The sequence below is a fragment of the Zootoca vivipara genome, chromosome 7 (genome assembly GCF_965207765.1).
Source record: "Zootoca vivipara chromosome 7, rZooViv2.hap1.1, whole genome shotgun sequence".
Taxonomy (NCBI): domain Eukaryota; kingdom Metazoa; phylum Chordata; class Lepidosauria; order Squamata; family Lacertidae; genus Zootoca; species Zootoca vivipara.
The window spans coordinates 86712537-86731275 of record NC_142590.1 but is presented as its reverse complement, the minus strand read 5'-3'; the positions used below and the strand labels follow the sequence as shown (position 1 = coordinate 86731275).

General features: G+C 45.5%; 1 long non-coding RNA gene across 1 annotated transcript in view; it reads right to left on the bottom strand.

The window, feature by feature from the left end:
• Positions 1-376: 376 nt before the first annotated feature.
• LOC118088186 (uncharacterized) overlaps positions 377-18739 on the bottom strand; it is a 99242-nt gene continuing 80879 nt past the window's right edge. Inside the window, exons 2-3 of the long non-coding RNA XR_015951197.1 lie at positions 8220-8291; positions 377-859 (exon numbers count right to left, since the gene is read on the bottom strand). This is a non-coding gene — a long non-coding RNA (uncharacterized LOC118088186). The remainder of the gene's footprint in view (positions 860-8219; positions 8292-18739) is intronic.

Sequence of the window (18739 nt, the reverse complement as noted above, 5' to 3'; positions counted from 1 at the left end):
TTCATTTTCCATTACTTTCAATGGGAAAGTTCGCTTCAGTTTATGAACGCTTCAGTTTATGAACAAACTTCCGGAACCAATTACACCCATGCTTCAGTTTATGAACGCTTCAGTTTAAGTACTCCGCGGACCCGTCTGGAACGGATTAACCCACTTTCCATTACTTTCAATGGGAAAGTTCGCTTCAGTTTATGAACGCTTCAGTTTAAGTACTCCGCGGACTGTCTGGAACAGATTAATCCACTTTCCATTACTTTCAATGGGAAAGTTCGCTTCAGTTTATGAACGCTTCAGTTTATGAACAGACTTCCGGAACCAATTGTGTTCATAAACCGAGGTACCACTGTAATCGACTTTTTATTTCTGTTCTTTGTATATTGCATTGCTGTTTTGTTGCTATGGCCGATGGCTGACGCGAATAAAAATTCATTCATTCATTCTTCTGAAAACCAGTTGCTGGAAGCCATAGGAGGGCAGAGTGTTCTCATGCCTGGGTCCCACAGACATCTGATTGGCTGCTAAGAGAACGGGATGCTGGACTAGGTGGGCCATTGACCTGATCCATCATGCTCTTCTTATGTTCTTAATGTGGAAAGTGGTGCTTCCTTATATATAAGGGCTACCTTTGAAGGAGACTCAGAAACTACAGCTAATCCAGAAGGTCCAAGGTTTCAATCCCTGGTATCTCCAGGTAGGTTTGGCAGGAACTAATCCTTGAAGCCCTTCTGAACTTCTGCCCGTCACCACAGACAATACTGACCTCAGTATAAGGCAGCCTCTTGTGTTCCTGGTCTTGGAACTTGGTATATATTGCAGTGGAGTCCAGGTCCCAGTACGACACTCTAACCACAACACCACACTGGCTCCCAGTGGTGGATGGGAGAAAGGGGGAGAAATAAGATGGGGAAGAAAAAGGGGGGTGAAGTTACACAAAACATCCAGGAGTTCCACACACACTGAATGTTGGTATGTTGGGTGGGTGGTGGGGAATCCCAAAGACATTTTGGTTATACTTTTATGAGGATCAAAAAGACACAAAGCCATGCACAAGTTTTCAAGTTCTCCAGAACTTCTCATCAAGCTGGATGATAAGCAAAATTTGGAATGGAGTGGGGAGAGAAAGCATGATAATAGTCTTGTGATAGAATTTAGAGCATAACTGTGATGGAATATAGGACATTACTGGATTAACCTCACTCGGTGCAACACATTATGGTCGCTGTCCTGGGTCCTGAAATGGTGAAGCTTACTACAGTACATCTAAAGAAAACGGAAATTTAGAAAGCTGTCTTATACTTAGTCTGGCAGCGGCTCTCCAGAGTTTCTGACAGGAGTCTTCCCCTGTTCTACCCAGACACACTGAGACACCAGGGATTAAATCTGGGACCTTCTGCATGCAAAGCATGTGTTCCAACACATAGAGCCCTTGCCCTCTGTTGCCTTTAAATATTAGCTACCCAAAAGGAGGACTTATGGTGCCAGGTATCTCCATGGACAAACCTTATCCAGCTACAAACCAGCACTTTATATAGCTCAAAATGAAGGTTTCTCTCTCTCTCTTAATGATGCTTATTAATATAAGAGAGACAAGGGTTCACATCTCCTCATATTGATGCTATTTTTACAACATACTGTTCATCAGTATTGTTTATATACTGTTAGTATCTCTGGAGGGGTCATGTTTGTTGGAGAAATTCAAAGCAATTTTTCCCCCCAAAAGGATGTCTAGATTTGCATCAATCAAAAAGCAGTTTCATTCCAAGGCACAGATTTGCTCCTTGTCCATATTTTCCCTGCACGTCATTAAACAACCCTCTTGCTTCTTGGTCCAGCTACGCCACTCTCTTTCATCTCTCCTTGCTTTGGCCAAAATCTATGAAGCATGCTAATGTGTTTTGTTTTGTTTTTAAAAAGAACAATGCCTGGCACAGTCTCTTGAGAATAGGTATTGGTTTGCTCATGTCCTGCTTCCAGCACCTGCACCTTCAAATGGGAAGCCTCAAATCCAGATCCCACATGGCCTTTAAAACAAATATTTGTCATTCAAAGAGACGTATGGTCACAGACAGCATACAAGAAGGTCAAATCTTCTCGTGCTCTTCAGACAGAACTGATCAAGGGCGCTTCCAGATTCTTGCTATTTTGGGGTGGGAGTCAGTCACATACTGGCAAATTAAGGCTGCACAATCTTAGTTGATTGGAGGGGTCCTCTGTAACAAACCTATTTTCCCCTGAAGGAAAGCGATGGGTAAATGAGCTGGAAACTGTGGGATAACGTACCTTAACATATACCTGGTCCATTTGATAATCATATTTGATAACGTCTCAGAACGGGTGGAACCCAAACTGAACCCCAAAGCAAACTAACACAAGTGATACAAGCTTCCTGGGTGGAAAAGGGAGGAGCTGGAAAACAAAGGAGTGGGGCAGGCGACCATTACTGCTTCAGATAGAAATCTACAGAGGTACCTCTGGTTATGAACTTAATTCATTCTGGAGGTCCGTTCTTAACCTGAAACCATTCTTAACCTGAGGTACCGCTTTAGCTAATGGGGCCTCCTGCTGCCGCCACGCCGCCACCATGCGATTTCTGTTCTCATCCTGAGGTAAAGTTCTTAACCCGAGGTACTACTTCCGGGTTAGCGGAGTCTGTAAGTGTATATTAATTCAATCAATAAATCAGTTATGGATATTGATATTGGCTTTGTGTTTTGTTTTGTGAATAATTTGATGTGGATTTTTATTTATTTTTTCAGTATTTTTTTGTGTATGTGAGCCACTTCAAGATCTTTTAGTCTATAAATAGAATTAAAAATTTTAAAAGCAATTTTTTTAAAAAAAAAATCTTCTGGATTTGCAAGTACCTTAGCTGCCAAGTCTCCCGTTTTTCATGGGAAACCCCCATATTTTAAACCGTTTCCCGCTGGCAGCCCGGATTGGGGAAAATCCCGTAAATCCCCCCGGATTTCTTACCTGCCAGGGAGGTTCCATTTTGGGTCCTGGCGCCGCCCAATTTCCGGTGCCCAGACATGGGTAGCGCGGCACCGGAAGTTGCTTCTATGCATGTCTGGACATGCATAGAAGCGACTTCCGGTGCCAGTGGGGCCCGATTTCCAGTGCCCAGACATGGGTGGCGCGGCACCGGAAGTTGCTTCTATGCATGTCCGGACATGCGTAGAAGCAACTTCCGGTGCCGCGTCGCTGCTGAACCCGCATTTTTCAGCGGGAGACTTGGCAGCTATGGCAAGAACAGATGTGTTGTGTGTGACTTCACATGGTTTCATAAAAGAACCTAGCTCTGATATCTCAAATGAACAATTGACCCCATCTCTGGAATTATCGCTGGAATTATTGCTATGCCATATGAGAGTACATCATGAAAGTCTGAAACCACTAACTGCACAGAGCAACTTCTACTGGAATTAATAGGGTTTTGTATCTCGTAAACAAGGTGCAATCCTTGAAGCCCACTTCTGCTCTCTTGTTTAAATAAATGGACTTGGCCGTCACGGCAGTGATTTAATGCTCTGCGAGACGCAGGATGTGAATGAGTGTTTGCGTGCAAGCTTTCCATTAAAAACAGCAATGTGCAAAACAAATAAAAGGCTGTCTTAATTAAACAGCAAAGTGTTTCCATAAAGTCTGTTGTTATGAAGGGCTGCATCAACCTTCCCCAGCCTGGTGTCCTCTAGATGCCTTAGACTACAACTCCCATCAGCTTCAGATAGCATGGCTGTGCTGGCTAGGGCTGATGGGAGTTGTAGTACCAAAAAAAAATCAAGATCCCCAGGTTGGCGGAAACTGGTCTGTAATGAAAATTGCTGCGTATGTTGAGTACATTTTTAAACCTCATTGATTTCAGTGTGAAAGAGTTAGGTAAATGCTTATTTATCCCATTGAATTCACTGTGATGTAAGAACCATGAACCAATCTTGCTGATGGTGGTGCAGTTAGGTAATTCTAGACTTTGGTTATAATGATCCTACTGTGGAGACAGGGGGAGCTCTATGGTGGTAATGCATATTCAGAATGTGGCAAGGCAGCTGCTCATTCTTTTAGGGTGGTCCTGGAGCTCTACTCCAGATATCTTCAACCTATATGGTACCAGTGACTGCTGATAGGATTAATGTAAGAACCCTACCTCAATGAATCATGTTGGAACAAAGAGGAACTCAGAATACATGGACGATGATCCAGTTGTTTTGTTTGCTTTGGGCAACACCAACAGATGCACAGTAGCTTCCCAAGTTGTGGATCGAAGACAAGAATGATACTTATATATTAATTTGTAGGGCTGAGCACAGCTTCCTCAATCTAGGGCTTGATGTGGGATTTTAGGATGGAGGCCTTGCACAGTTGGGGTAGGGGGAGCCAGCTGGCCTTTATCTCCTCCATCCATCAACATTGTCTGATTTCTCCTTTTGATAGGGTTTTTTGGTGTCAGATTTGCTGAGAAGACTAGATAACTTTCCCTGAAACACAGTGAAAAGTAGCACCCTAAAATTCTCCATGCTATTTTGGGTACTGAAATTGGGTGGCGGCATTTCACTTAATATTCTTGACCAGGGAGAGGGAGGCAAAATACTTTAACCCCCCTCCCCTTCAGAATCTCTCCTATGTTGAATGAAACTCTACTGTTTATAATGGGGGATAAAGGCAGTCACGGGCTAAGAAGGAAGAAATGAAAGGAGTGGGAGGAAAACCCATCATTTTCTTCAACAATGTTAAAATAATATGAAACAATGCTGAAACTGGATCCAGTATTGATTGGCTTAATCCTCTGGAGGAACTCTGGGCCTGTAAATTTCATCCACTTTGGCCAAAAGGTGAAAAAGTTTTAACAGTTTTTCGATTCCCCGTTATAGTGAATGTGTAGCACAGAACTACATTTAAATAGAGTGGCTCAGAACCTGAAAGTGATTAAAGGGAGGGGAGAGAGACAGAGCAACACAGAAACAGACTGATCTCTTTTTTAATGCACAGATACAAGGCACATATTGGGCCCCCTACTGTCTGTGGGAAGCAGTGGAAGACAGGAGTGCCTGGCGTGCTCTGGTCCGTGGGGTGACAAAGAGTCAGACACGACTAAATGACTAAACAACAGCAACTGTCTGTTTGAAATCCTTTGCACTGGCGGTGTGGAATATTAAACCTGGCACTGTCTGCAAACAAAACATGCTTTTGACCACTGAGCTGTGGCCCCTCACCTTGCCCTATTTAAGGACTCCTGTGGACTCTGTTGCAGAGCTGCTCAGAGATGGAACACACACACTGCTGTTTGGTTGATGCTGCTGTGTCACTCGAGGCAGAATGCACCTTCAAGGCAGCCTGAGGCTGTGGATGACCAGTGAACCAGTTGACATACATAACCCTATGGCAACCTTCCCCATCCTGGTGCCTTCCAGATATTCTGGACTACAACTCCCCTCAGCTGCAGGTGGCTGAGGGTGATGAGAGCTCTGGTCCAAAACATCTGGATGGCTCTAAGTTGGAGTACCTAAGAAAGAAGGCCTCCTGAGATACCTCTTGATGAAGCAGGGCCATTGTAAGGTAATGAGGGCAAGTGATGCTCTATCAGAGGCCTATGATTCTATGACTGTCACACAAGAGAAGCTATGCCATAGCACTGTTCAGTCATTTATGTTTTTGTCTGCTGAGATCAAAGCATTAGGTAGCTTTCTTCATGAATTATCAACCCATTTGAGGGGTATGGTGCTTTGAAAACATATAGTCTCCTTATCTTTGGCACAGTGTGGTGCCCGATGCCCTTTTCAATAATGCACAAAGACTTTGGGGGCATGTACCGTTTCCTTGTTTGTAAACTGGATTGCTCTCCAGCTGGGGCCTTAAGGCTACCCATGATCTGTAGAGCGTATACCAAGGCCTGGAATGAATTGGTCACGTGATAATGTCTTACTTTCTTTCCTGCCCCCCCCCCCAACCCAATACAGTTCACTTTCTAAGTTGCAGAAACTGTGCCTTCAGCACAGTCTGGCTTTCAGCAAGATTGCATGTGTTGCGGGTGATGTGATTTAATAAAGACATGGTTTTGGTGCAATGCATGAAACGGAAGCATAAGGAACCTCTAGCACGGGGACTGAATGTGGCCCTCCAGACCTTTCTGTCTGGCCCTTGAAATTCTGTCCAGGACTCTGGGGTTGCATGCTCATCTCGCATTATTGGCCAAGGGAGCTTCCAGGTCATGTGGCCAGCATGACGAAGCCGCTTCTGGCAGACCAGAGCAGCACATGGAAATGCCGTTTACCTTCCCGCTGTAGCGGTTCCTATTTATCTACTTGCATTTTGACGTGCTTTCGAACTGCTAGGTTGGCAGGAGCTGGGACCAAGCAACGGGAGCTCACCCCATCACAGGGATTCGAACCGCCGACCTTCTGATCAGCAAGCCCTAGGCTCAGTGGTTTATACCCCAGCCATCTGACTGGGTTGTCGCTGCCACTCTGGGCAGCTTCCATTGTTGTTGTTGTTGTTGTTGTTGTTGTTGTTGTTGTTGTTGTTGTTGTTGTTGTTGTTGTTGTTGTTGTTGTTGTTGTTGTTACAAATAATGGCTTGAGAGTTGGATAACTCCATACCCTCCAACATTTTCTCTGATCAAAATAGGGATATTCTAAGGAAAAATGGGACATTTTGGGATCAAATCAGAAACCAGGATGGCTTCTGTAAATCCTTGACTGTCCCTGGAAAATGGGGACACTTGGAGGTTCTGGTGCTTCCCTTGAGTGCAATGGTCTGGCTGGAATGGATCACTGAAGTCTAATAATGCTTGCATGGATGATGAAGAGAGCTGTTCATGCATGGAGTGGTCCACTGTATGCAGATTTGCATCCACTACTCTCGTTCCCCAGCACCATCACCAATGTCCTGTGGCCCTCAAAAGGTTGCACATTAGGGAATGCAACCCTTGGGCTGAAAGGGGTTGCTCAATTCTGTTCTGGCACATCTTGTTCCTTCGTTCCTGATTAGAGGGGCAAAAAAGTCTATGCCTAGAACCTTTATCCAGAACCTGTTGCAGGTCACACCAGTCTTGGAGGGAGAGTTTGAGAAGAAATGAGCGCTTGGTTTTTGAATGAAATGGATTTGTGCCTTAGTGAATTCAGCCTTCTGGCACCACGTTTTGATGACCCCCCCCCTCACTGGATCCCTCAGAACTGACTGCCTCTCATTTTTTGCTGTCTCTTTGACTCCCTTTCCCTCATGTACATGAAAACTACCAAGGGGGTAGACAATAGCTCAATGGTATAGCATCTATCTTGCATGCAAGAGGTCCTTGGTTCAATTCCTGGTGTCTTTGGCTACGGCTGGGACTCTCTGTCTGAAATCTAGGAAAGTTGCTGCCAATCACTGTAGACAATACTTAGCTGTTTGGCGCATTGGTCATGGAGAAATTCATTTCGATGTGGATTTTAATGTGAAACTACATAATTTGCAATTTCTGAAGCAATGTGCAAATGGAAACACAGGTATCCTTCTAAAATCTGCACAGTGGACAGTTGGTTCTCACACACCTTGGTACTTGAACATTTTGGCTCCCAAACACCGAAAACCCAGAAGTAAGTGTTCCAGTTTTCAAAAGTTTTTTTAGAAGCCAAATGTCCAATGCAGTTGTTGGCTATTGTTTCTGGGGCGCCTGCACCAATCAGAAGCCGCGCCAATCAGAAGCCGCGCCAATCAGAAGCTGCGCCCTGGTTTTCGAATGTTTTGGAAGTGGAACGGACTTCCAGAACGGGTTACATTCGAGAACCAAAGTGCCACTGTACTTCTCAAATCATATAATGCGTACATTAGGGGAAAGTTTGGATAAAAATCCATACATTAGTGAACACAACATATAAAATGCATCACATTAAGGAAAATTCCTTGTGGAAATGTGTATATTAGGAGAAAATTTATGGTGAATTTTAATGAGGACATTAAAAAAAAAACACTCATGCACAAATGTTCACAAATCTAACATGGAAAAAGGAGAAACCAACATTGACAAATCCATTCATCCCAAACCATTGGTCTTACTTTGGATAAGGCGGCTTGTATCTTGGGCTGGCCTTAATGTTTGTAGTTACTAAATGCTGATGTTTGCCCTCACTTTATCCTCAAATCTCATTTTTAATTTAAAGCTCTCTCCCTCCCTCCCCGTCCCTTTAAGAACAAAAACGTTCTTTTTTTATTTCATTACTTGGCATTTAAAATATATTTGGCCTCACCTGAGAGAGCTTTCGGCAACTGTGTCATCAATTTTTTTCTGCAAGCACCGAAGCAGCTCTTGCCTGTCATACCTGGCACCATGACAGAAAAACACTTTAACTATTGTAACTTTGGCTGAATCAAAGGGGAAGGGGGTTGTCACAAAGACTGGTCTCAGAATTGAAAAGCACATCACTTTCAGTGATTTTTCTGGAATTGCTTTGCTGCAAAAAGGATTAAAGTGGTGGCCTATTCACAAAGCTGTGCTTCCTCTCATGTTCCTGGTTGGCTAGTATCACTTGTGTGACCTGTTCAGGAAATATTGCCCTCACTCTAAATTAGCTAAATTTTGCCTCCAGTGTGATCTGTGCCCTCACTCTAAGTTAGCTTAATTTAACCTACTGCAAACTCAGGCGATAGCCAAAGTGGAATGGCTGTGCGCATGATAGCTCAGTTGGTTAGTGCGTGGTGCTGATAATGCCAAGGTTGCAGGTTCGACAGCTACATATTCCTGCATTGCAGAGGGTTGGATTAAATGAACCTCATCTCCAATGAGGTTTGATTATCCTATGAAGGAGAATGAAGCCCTAATCAGGGCTGAAAGTGCCACCAAAGAAACAATAGATTGGTTTTGGGGGAGAGGGGAGGGAAAGAAAGAAAATGGCAGTAGAAGCCTGAACACTCTCGGCAGTAGGAAGTTGTTCTCGGGAAATAGCACTGCTGAGCAGATTTTTTTTACCCTAAAAAGCAAAACAAGTGAACAATCAAAGCAGCCCTAATTGTAACCTGGTTGTGATATCATGAGCAAATTGGAAATTAATCAGTGCTTTCCAATACTGCAACGACCAAACTTCAGAATCAATGCTTTAAAAAAATGCATGAGTGGATTCTAAATTTAATTCTCCATATTGTCTCCTTCTATAAGTCATGTGTCACTAAAGGTAAACGATCCCTGGACGGTTAATCCAGTCAAAGGCAACTATGGGGTTGCAGCGCTCATCTTGCTTTCAGGCCGAGGGAGCTGGCGTTTGTCCACAGACAGCTTTCCAGGTCATGTGGCCAGCATGACTAAACCGCTTCAGGCACAACGGAACATCGTGACGGAAACCAGAGTGCATGGAAAAGCCGTTTACCTTCACACCACAGCAGTACCTATCTATCTACTTGCACTGGCATGCTTTTGAACTGCTAGGTTGGCAGGAGCTGGGTCAGAGCAATGGGAGCTCACCCCGTCACGGAGATTTGAACTGCTGACCTTCTGATCGGCAAGCCCAAGCTCAGAGGTTTAGACCGCAGCGGCACCCACATCCCACTGTGTGTCACTAGAGAACTCTGAGTGGCAGAAAAATTAGAACACCCCTCCTAACACCCAATGGTACCTATTAGTGGTGTTTGAACAAACCATCGCTGAACAGATTCTGCTTTCCACTGAATGCAACATTGGTAAAGAGAAGGAGGGTTGTCTGAATCCACGCTGAGCCAGGCTTAGAAAGAAAAGCCCTCAACAAGTGGTCTTGAAGGCCACCCTAAAACATGACTGGCTCCTTTAACAGGCTTCAAAGTTTTATTTATATCCACTTTGAATAAGTGCAGCTGAGACTTAAGATCGACAGATTTAATGACAGCAAGCTGGCACTCGTCCAAATCTGCAAATAGAGCCACTAAAACTCTTTGCAGCTATAAAATTTGTTTAATGCAAGAAATCATAACCTGTCTCTCTTCCCCCACCCTTCCAAGCCTGGCATTTTTATAATTAGCATGAGGAGAAATCTCCTTTTCATCCCTCCAGAGCAGCCAGTGTTTTATGGATCATTCAATGAAAAATGGAAGTAAAGATTTGATTTGATTTTTTTCTTTTTTTCTTTAAAAAAATGGGAGTTTTAAAAGCCACAGCTTTGGGTGACATTTAAATCAGATCTAGGACTTTTATTTCTTATGTACTTATGTGCATTTCAACCTTCCTCCAAGGAGCTCAAGATGGTGCAAACCTCTCTACAGCCTCACAACAACTCTCAGGTTGGTTAGGCTGTGAGACAGCGACTGGCCCAAGGTCACCCAGAGGGCTTCATGACTGAGTGAGGATTTGAATCCAAGTCCCAGTCCAACAGTCTAGCCCCTAAACTACAAACCACCTCCCACCAATATTGTATCAGATTATGTACACTCAGGACTGTCTTAAGCCTATCTGGCACTGTGGTGCAAGGATCCCTCCGGCACCCCCACGCCCACCTTTCCCGCTGGACAAGGCTTGGGGGGTCTTTCCCTCTCGCGGCCCCTCTTTCTCCCTTTGGGGGATCCCTCTCCTCCCTCCTCCCTCCCCTCTCCCCTCCTTCCATCCAAGGGTCTCCAATGATGCATGGCTCAGTTGCCAGGGAACCGGCTGCGGAGGGAGGGGGCAGCAGAGATTCCCCAAAGAGAGGGAGGGCGCAGAGATAAAAAGGGCTCTCCGTGGCTTCTCCCACTCCAAAGCACGCCTCTGCCTCTGGGCCTGGAGAGGGAAGGGTCCCGCAGAGCTCATGTAGCCCACCCCGGGTCTGTGGCGCCCTCAGCAAACCTGCCAAGCGGGACCCCATCTGTCCCCCTACCCCAACTCGAGCTCCTTCCCGGCCGCCCCACACCCTCCTCCACTCCTGTGCAGTGGCAGGAAAGGGCTGGAGAAGCACTCCGGCCACCAACTGTGGCGCCGAGAGGAGAGGCAGCCGTCAGGGATTGCGCACACCAGCCGGAGAGGGATGGGCAGAGGGAGGGAGGGCTGATCACTGTGTGCCTGGCCCGCCGATTGCCTCCTCCTGCCTTCCCCCTGGCAGCGGGCAGGCTGCCATCCCTACCAAGCCGTGGCCCCCAGACCTCTTCCCTGGCACCCTCCAGCGCCCTCCAGTGCCTGGCGCTGTGATTCCCCGCGCCACTAGCTTCTATGGCTAAGACTCCTCTGTGTACAATCATAAATGGGGGTATACAGTTATTCCTCTCTCCACTGGGATGCATGAGTTTGGGTACTGCAAACCTTGCTATCTTTCCTAGAACAGATGAACCACCACTTCTTCTTGAAACACCCATGTCATTGTGGTATGCATTCGCCTTATCATGTGACTAAGGGCCAAAGATGTGAGGTGGAGGCAGGGCAAAGCACAGCAAACAGATGCCGTGTGTGTTCTGCCCGATGCTGTGAGAAAATGATGGGAGGCGAGTTATATATTTTATTTTCTTTATAAAGCCTTATAGAGCACTCAATCAGAAAACTCTAAACATGTACTGTAGCATCTAAGTCAGAATTCCCAAAGGCCAACTGATGCGATGGGGCAGCCACCTGGATTTTATCCACGTGGGACTCAGCTCCAGTACATTAGTAAAAAAAAACAATGTTTTGAATGCATTATAAACATGCAACACCAGATGGCGCTGGAGAGCAAAAAAAATCGATGCAATTTTTACATAGTGTTTTTTCCCTTTTGTTCCTGTGTATAGATCCACCCATGGTTGCCCCATTGAAGTATAAATCTGGGATGGAACATGAACTGTTTGGGCAGTAGCCAACCAGATGACCACAGGAAGCCCACGGGAAGGACATGAGCGCAACAGCCACAGCCATCATTACTGGGAAGCCATCAAGTCTTGCAGGCTAGAGCAAAGTGGTGAGCTGGAAGTAGGGATAGGGGAGGAATTTGATTCTGTTCATATTTAAAGGCAAACCTACCTCGTTGGTGCTTTCCGACACAACACACAAACCTAAGCACAGACATCCTTTGTAAATTTGTAGCACAGTTCTCTAGCTAAGTAACGTGTACAAAAACATATATTGAGGTGAAGTGTGCATTGAAATGCATGTACAGTATTACCGGTAGTTTTTTTAAAAGTGCAAAAAATCAATTGCACTTCAGGGAATATTTGTCACGGTCCGGTCGGCGGGCGTCAGGACCAGAGGCAAGATGGTGGTGAAGAAGCAGGGTCGAAAGCAGAAGCGAAGGTCCACGGGGCACGAAGCAGAGGCGAAGGTCCACGGGGCACGAAGCAGAGGCGAAGGTCCACGGGGCAGGAGCAAGGCGAAGGCGAGGCAGGGGTCCAAGAAGCACGGCAGCAACAAGGCAAGGGTCCAAGGAACAGGAGGCCAGATGCAACCAGGCAGGGATAGCGTTGCTGTGGCAAAGAGCTGAAGGGAAATGCTGGGCTTTTATCCCTCCCAGCTCCTGCCACCAGGTGCAGTGAGATCTCAAGTGGCCTCACCTGGGTGATTACTCCTTGCTTCTCCAGCACAAGCTGAGGACTTCACCTGTGTGGCCACGCCTTGCTTCTCCAGCACAAGTTGAGGCATGCCCCAGTCCTGCAAAGCACTACAGGCCCCAGAGCCTGACTCCTGCCCATACTCCTGACAATATTGCATGCAAAAAAAGTTTATATTTGGAGAAACTGGCACTAAAATCCTGATGAAATTTCTTGAGGACTTTTTAAAAACAAAAAAACAGCAAACAGATGTGGAAATTTGCTGAAATGAGTTTAAGATTGGGAAAATGAAAAACAAGACAGCAACCAAAATTGACAGATTTCCCATCCTTGAGTGCAAGCATTTTTAAAAAATCCACTTCCAAGTCAGGCTAAGCTTCAATGATTAGGGCTCTTGCTTGAATAGCAGTTGATGGCTCTTGTTTCTTTGGCTGATGGAGGTCAGTGCAGTGCAAACACACCAGCAAGAGCATCAGGTTGGCTCTGCCAGTGCATTTGCACCTTGCTACCCTTCCTCCTTCTCCTGCTGGTGCTGCTCCCTCCCAGTAAGCAATGGAGATCTACCTGCCAGGAAAGTGGCAGAGCAGGTCTATCCTACCCAGCAACTCACTTCTGTGTATGCCTCACTATATCCACTGAGCCTGAAGGCTATATGAGAGATATTGCAATTTAGGCTGTAGTCCCAACCCCATTTACCTGGGATTAAGGTGCATTCATGGATCAATGCCTTGTCGTGGCGAAGGGGCTTGAATAACTCAGAGAAGCTATGAGCTATGCCATGCAGGGCCACCCAAGATGGACAGGTCATAGTGGAGAGTTTTGACTAAACGTGATCCACCTGGAGAAGGAACTGGCAAGCCACTCCAGTATCCCTGCCAAGAAAACTCCATGGACAAAGACAACAGGCATATAAAAGTTATGACGCTGGAAGATGAGCCCCTCAGGTCGGAAGGCGTCCAACATGCTACTGAGGAAGAGCGGAGGACAAGTACAAGTAGATTCAGAGCTGATGAAGCGGCTGGGCCAAAGCCGAAAGGACGCTCAGTTGCGGATATGCCTGGAAGCGAAAGGAAAGTCCGATGCTGTAAAGAAAAATATTGCATAGGAACCTGGAATGTAAGAACCATGAATAGAGGTAAGCTGGATGTGGTCAAAAATGAGATGATAAGAATAAATATCGACATCCTGGGCATCAGTGAACTAAAATGGAAGGGAATGGGTGAATTCAGTTCGGGTGACTATCATATCTACTACTGTGGGCAAGAATCCTGTAGTAGAAATGGAGTGGCCCTCATAGTCAACAAAAGAGTGGCAAAAGCTGTAATGGGATGCAATCTCAAAAATGACAGAATGATCTCGATACGAATCCAAGGCAGACCTTTTAACATCACAGTAATCCAAGTTTATGCACCAACTACCGGAGCTGAAGAAAGTGAAATTGACCAATTCTATGAAGACCTACAACACCTTCTAGAAATTACACCAAAGAAGGATGTTCTTCTCATTACAGGGGATTGGAATGCTAAAGTAGGGAATCAAGAGATAAAAGGAACAACTGGCAAGTTTGGCCTTGGAGTTCAAAATGAAGCAGGGCAAAGGCTAATAGAGTTCTGTCAAGAGAACAAGCTGGTCATCACAAACACTCTTTTCCAACAACACAAGAGACGACTCTACACATGGATATCACCAAATGGGCAGCATCGAAATCAGATTGATTATATTCTCTGCAGCCAAAGATGGAGAAGCTCTATACAGTCAGCAAAAACAAGACCTGGAGCTGACTGTAACTCAGATCATCAGCTTCTTATAGCAAAATTCCAGCTTAAACTGAAGAAAGTAGGAAAAACCACTGGGCCAGTAAGATACAATCTGAATCAAATCCCTTATGAATACACAGTGGAAGTGAGGAACAGGTTTAAGGATTTAGATTTGGTGGACAGAGTGCCTGAAGAACTATGGATGGAGGCTCGTAACATTATACAGGAGGCAGCAACGAAAACCATCCCAAGGAAAAGGAAATGCAAGAAGGCAAAATGGCTGTCCAGCGAGGCCTTACGAATAGCGGAGGAGAGGAGGCAAGCAAAATGCAAGGGAGATAGGGAAAGATACAGGAAACTGAATGCAGATTTCCAAAAAACAGCAAGGAGAGATAAGAGGGTCTTCTTAAATGAGCAATGCAAAGAAATAGAAGAAAACAATAGAATGGGGAAAACCAGAGATCTGTTCAAGAAAATTGGAGATATGAAAGGAACATTTCGTACAAAGATTACCATAATCAAGGACAAAAGTGGTAAGGACCTAACAGAAGCAGAAGACATCAAGAAGAGGTGGCAAGAATACACAGAGGAATTATACCAGAAAGATATGGAGGTCTCGTACACCCCAGGTAGTGTGTTTGCTGACCTTGAGCCAGACATCTTGGAGAGTGAAGTCAAATGGGCCTTAGAAAGCACTGCTAATAACAAAGCCAGTGGAAGTGATGATATTCCAGCTGAACTATTTAAAATTTTAAAAGATGATGCTGTTAAGGTGCTACACCCAATATGCCAGCAAGTTTGGAAAACTCAGCAATGGCCAGAGGATTGGAGAAGATCAGTCTACGTCCCAATTCCAAAGAAGGGCAGTGCCAAAGAATGCTCCAACTACCGCACAATTGCGCTCATTTCACACGCTAGCAAGGTTATGCTTAAAATTCTACAAGGCAGGCTTAGGCAGTATGTGGACCGAGAACTCCCAGAAGTGCAAGCTGGATTTCGAAAGGGCAGAGGAACCAGAGACCAAATAGCAAACATGCGCTGGATTATGGAGAAAGCTAGAGAGTTCCAGAAAAACGTCTACTTCTGCTTCATTGACTATGCAAAAGCCTTTGACTGTGTCGACCACAGCAAACTATGGCAAGTTCTTAAAGAAATGGGAGTGCCTGATCACCTCATCTGTCTCCTGAGAAATCTCTATGTGGGACAAGAAGCTACAGTTAGAACTGGATATGGAACAACTGATTGGTTCAAAATTGGGAAAGGAGTACGACAAGGTTGTATATTGTCTCCCTGCTTATTTAACTTATATGCAGAATTCATCATGCGAAAGGCTGGACTAGATGAATCCCAAGCAGGAATTAAGATTGCCGGAAGAAATATCAACAACCTCAGATATGCAGATGACACAACCTTGATGGCAGAAAGTGAGGAGGAATTAAAGAACCTTTTAATGAGGGTGAAAGAGGAGAGCGCAAAATATGGTCTGAAGCTCAACATCAAAAAAACCAAGATCATGGCCACTGGTCCCATCACCTCCTGGCAAATAGAAGGGGAAGAAATGGAGGCAGTGAGAGATTTTACTTTCTTGGGCTCCTTGATCACTGCAGATGGTGACAGCAGTCATGAAATTAAAAGACGCCTGCTTCTTGGGAGAAAAGCAATGACAAACCTAGACAGCATCTTAAAAAGCAGAGACATCACCTTGCCGACGAAGGTCCGTATAGTTAAAGCTATGGTTTTCCCAGTAGTGATGTATGGAAGTGAGAGCTGGACCATAAAGAAGGCTGATCGCCGAAGAATTGATGCTTTTGAATTATGGTGCTGGAGGAGACTCTTGAGAGTCCCATGGACTGCTAGAAGATCAGACCTATCAATTCTTAAGGAAATCAGCCCTGAGTGCTCCCTGGAAGGACAGATCGTGAAGCTGAGGCTCCAATACTTTGGCCACCTCATGAGAAGAGAATAATCCTTGGAAAAGACCCTGATGTTGGGAAAGATTGAGGGCACTAGGAGAAGGGGACGACAGAGGACAAGATGGTTGGACAGTGTTCTCGAAGCTACGAACATGAGTTTGACCAAACTACGGGAGGCAGTGCAAGACAGGAGTGCCTGGCGTGCTATGGTCCATGGGGTCACGAAGAGTCGGACACGACTAAACGACTAAACAACAACAACAACAAAGGTGCATTGAATTCAGTGAGACTTACTTCGGAGCAGAAATAATTAAATTGTAGTCTTAAGAAACAAAAGCAAAAAATCGCCATAGAATCATAGAGCTGGAAGGGACCATGAGGGACCATCTAGACCAACCCCTGCAATGCAGGAATCTTTCGTCCAATGAGGGGCTCGAACCCACAACCCTGAGATGAACAGTCTCATGCTACCAATTGAGCGATTTCTCACTTTAAGAAAAAATGGCTGTGTGTGTTACAATCCTAACACACTTACTTTCCAGTGAGCACCATTAAGTTAAGTGGAGCTGACTTTTGAGTTGCCATGCATAGGATCGGGTCTTTAGAGTAACATACTGGTGCCAAAAGAGCCTTGGGAAAAATCAGTGTGTTTTCAGCTGTCAGTCTTGCTGATTAAAATTGGCTTTAGCTGATTCATCTACTGATTAAACCGATTAAAGCTTCTAGCCCTACTTAAATACTCAACACTAGATACAAGAGCCCTGCTGAAACAAGAATTAAATTCACAGCATCTCATCAAGAAGCAGCAGCAGCAGCAGCAGCAGCAGCAGCAGCAGCAGCAGAGTAACCAAAAAGGGGTGGGGGGTGGGAAAGGAATATAACTGGATTATGATAAGCAAAGGGGAAAATGCTGACTCTGTTATTTCCCCCTCTCTCTTATTCTTTTAACTCCTAGGTTTATTTCCTATCCTTTGAACTCTTTTCCCCAAAGAGGCATGAAAAATTGAGAAGTGTGGGGAATACACAGGACCTCCTCTTCAGATGCAGGTGAAAAATACATATGTAGCCATTTATTTACCGAAACCAGGAATAATCGTAATGAGACAAGGGAGCTGGGTCTCGTTCAATTACCTCTGTGTACAAATGGAGGTGGGAAGACGCAGGGAAGGTAAAACCTTCTGTGCCAGGTTGTTGAAAGCTGCGTGACGCATCATGAATGGGGTGGGGTGTTGGAAAGACAACCAGATATAGGGGTGCCTAGTTTTTCTCCCAGTCCCCTGCTGTTGTGTCATGAGCAGCGGCTTGATCTGCAGATATTCAGAACATAAGAAGTAAAGTCACTCGGAGAAGATTTGCATTGAAGGACAGCCTTGCAAATTCATCAGTTTAGAAGACCCCTGCTAGATTGGGTGGCTAATTACACATCTTCCCCCAAAAAAGAGGACACACAGCACCAGAGGAAAGGGCACAGATTTGCACAAAACTCTGCACGTGTTAATTTATATGCAAAGCTGTAAATTTAGAAATAATGGCCAACAGAAATTCGTGGGTAAGGCTGCAACCAGGGGTGCTTCCAGGCTGTCTGCTATTTTCAGGTGGAATTCACTAACTGACAAATCCAGATCCCATAAATATAGTTGACTGGGTGGTCTTGTGCAAAAAACCCAATTCCTCGAAAGGTCAGACTTCTTGCAGTATAGAAGCTGTTGGGGAAATCCAGTGGAAAGTGTGGGATAACATTTGGTTTGACATGCTAGCTAGCCTCCCCACGAACAAATCCTCATTAAGTATCCAATGTTGTCTAATCGCACGTCAAGCCCCAAAACCCACCCCCTATAGACATGATGGACACAGAATTTAGTTTAAAGGTTGATGTGCAAAATTTTGGCCACAGCTTTCTGAAATACACAAGTATGAATGGTATTGGCTTAGGCATTGGTATCCAGACTTTAACTGGCTCTTGCCCACCCAGCAGGAAGCCTGCAAAGGGTAAACTACAACCGGGGGAGCACCATCAATGGCTAATGACTGGTGCTCACCCCTGAAGCTCCCGGGAGTCCTGTCATGGCCGTAGCCCCTCCAGGGCTTCGAATGAGATCCAGACCCTCGGATTCCTTTAACGGAATACCCTATAACTTGGAGGGGCAGTTGATGGCCGCACCTCCCCTCCCCACACTCCCCCAAACCAATGCCTAACTGCCAAACCTTACAAAGTTGTGATGATTGCTAAGAGGTAGGTGAAAACCAAGCGGCCACCGCCAATTTGCCATGTTGGAAAAATTCCTACCCGGCCCCCATTCCAAAACAGGCGACCAACTGAAGTCCAAGGCCAAACACGACCTAACCGAGAGGGTGTTTGTGTGTGTTCGGCAGCGCGAAACAAGATGACGCCCCCATGTCACACTGCCTTTTTATACCCCGCCCATGATCTTGCCAGCACCTCCTAATTGGCTAACAAGCCCTTGGCATGATCGTGTCACCACTGGCTGGTTGCGGGGCAAAGCCCCGCCTCTCAGAGCCAGTGTGATGTAGTGGTTAAGAACGGTAGGCTCGTAATCTGGTGAATCGGGTTTGCGTCTCCGCTCCTCCACATGCAGCTGCTGGGTGACCTTGGGCTAGTCACACTTCTCTGAAGTCTCTCAGCCCCACTCA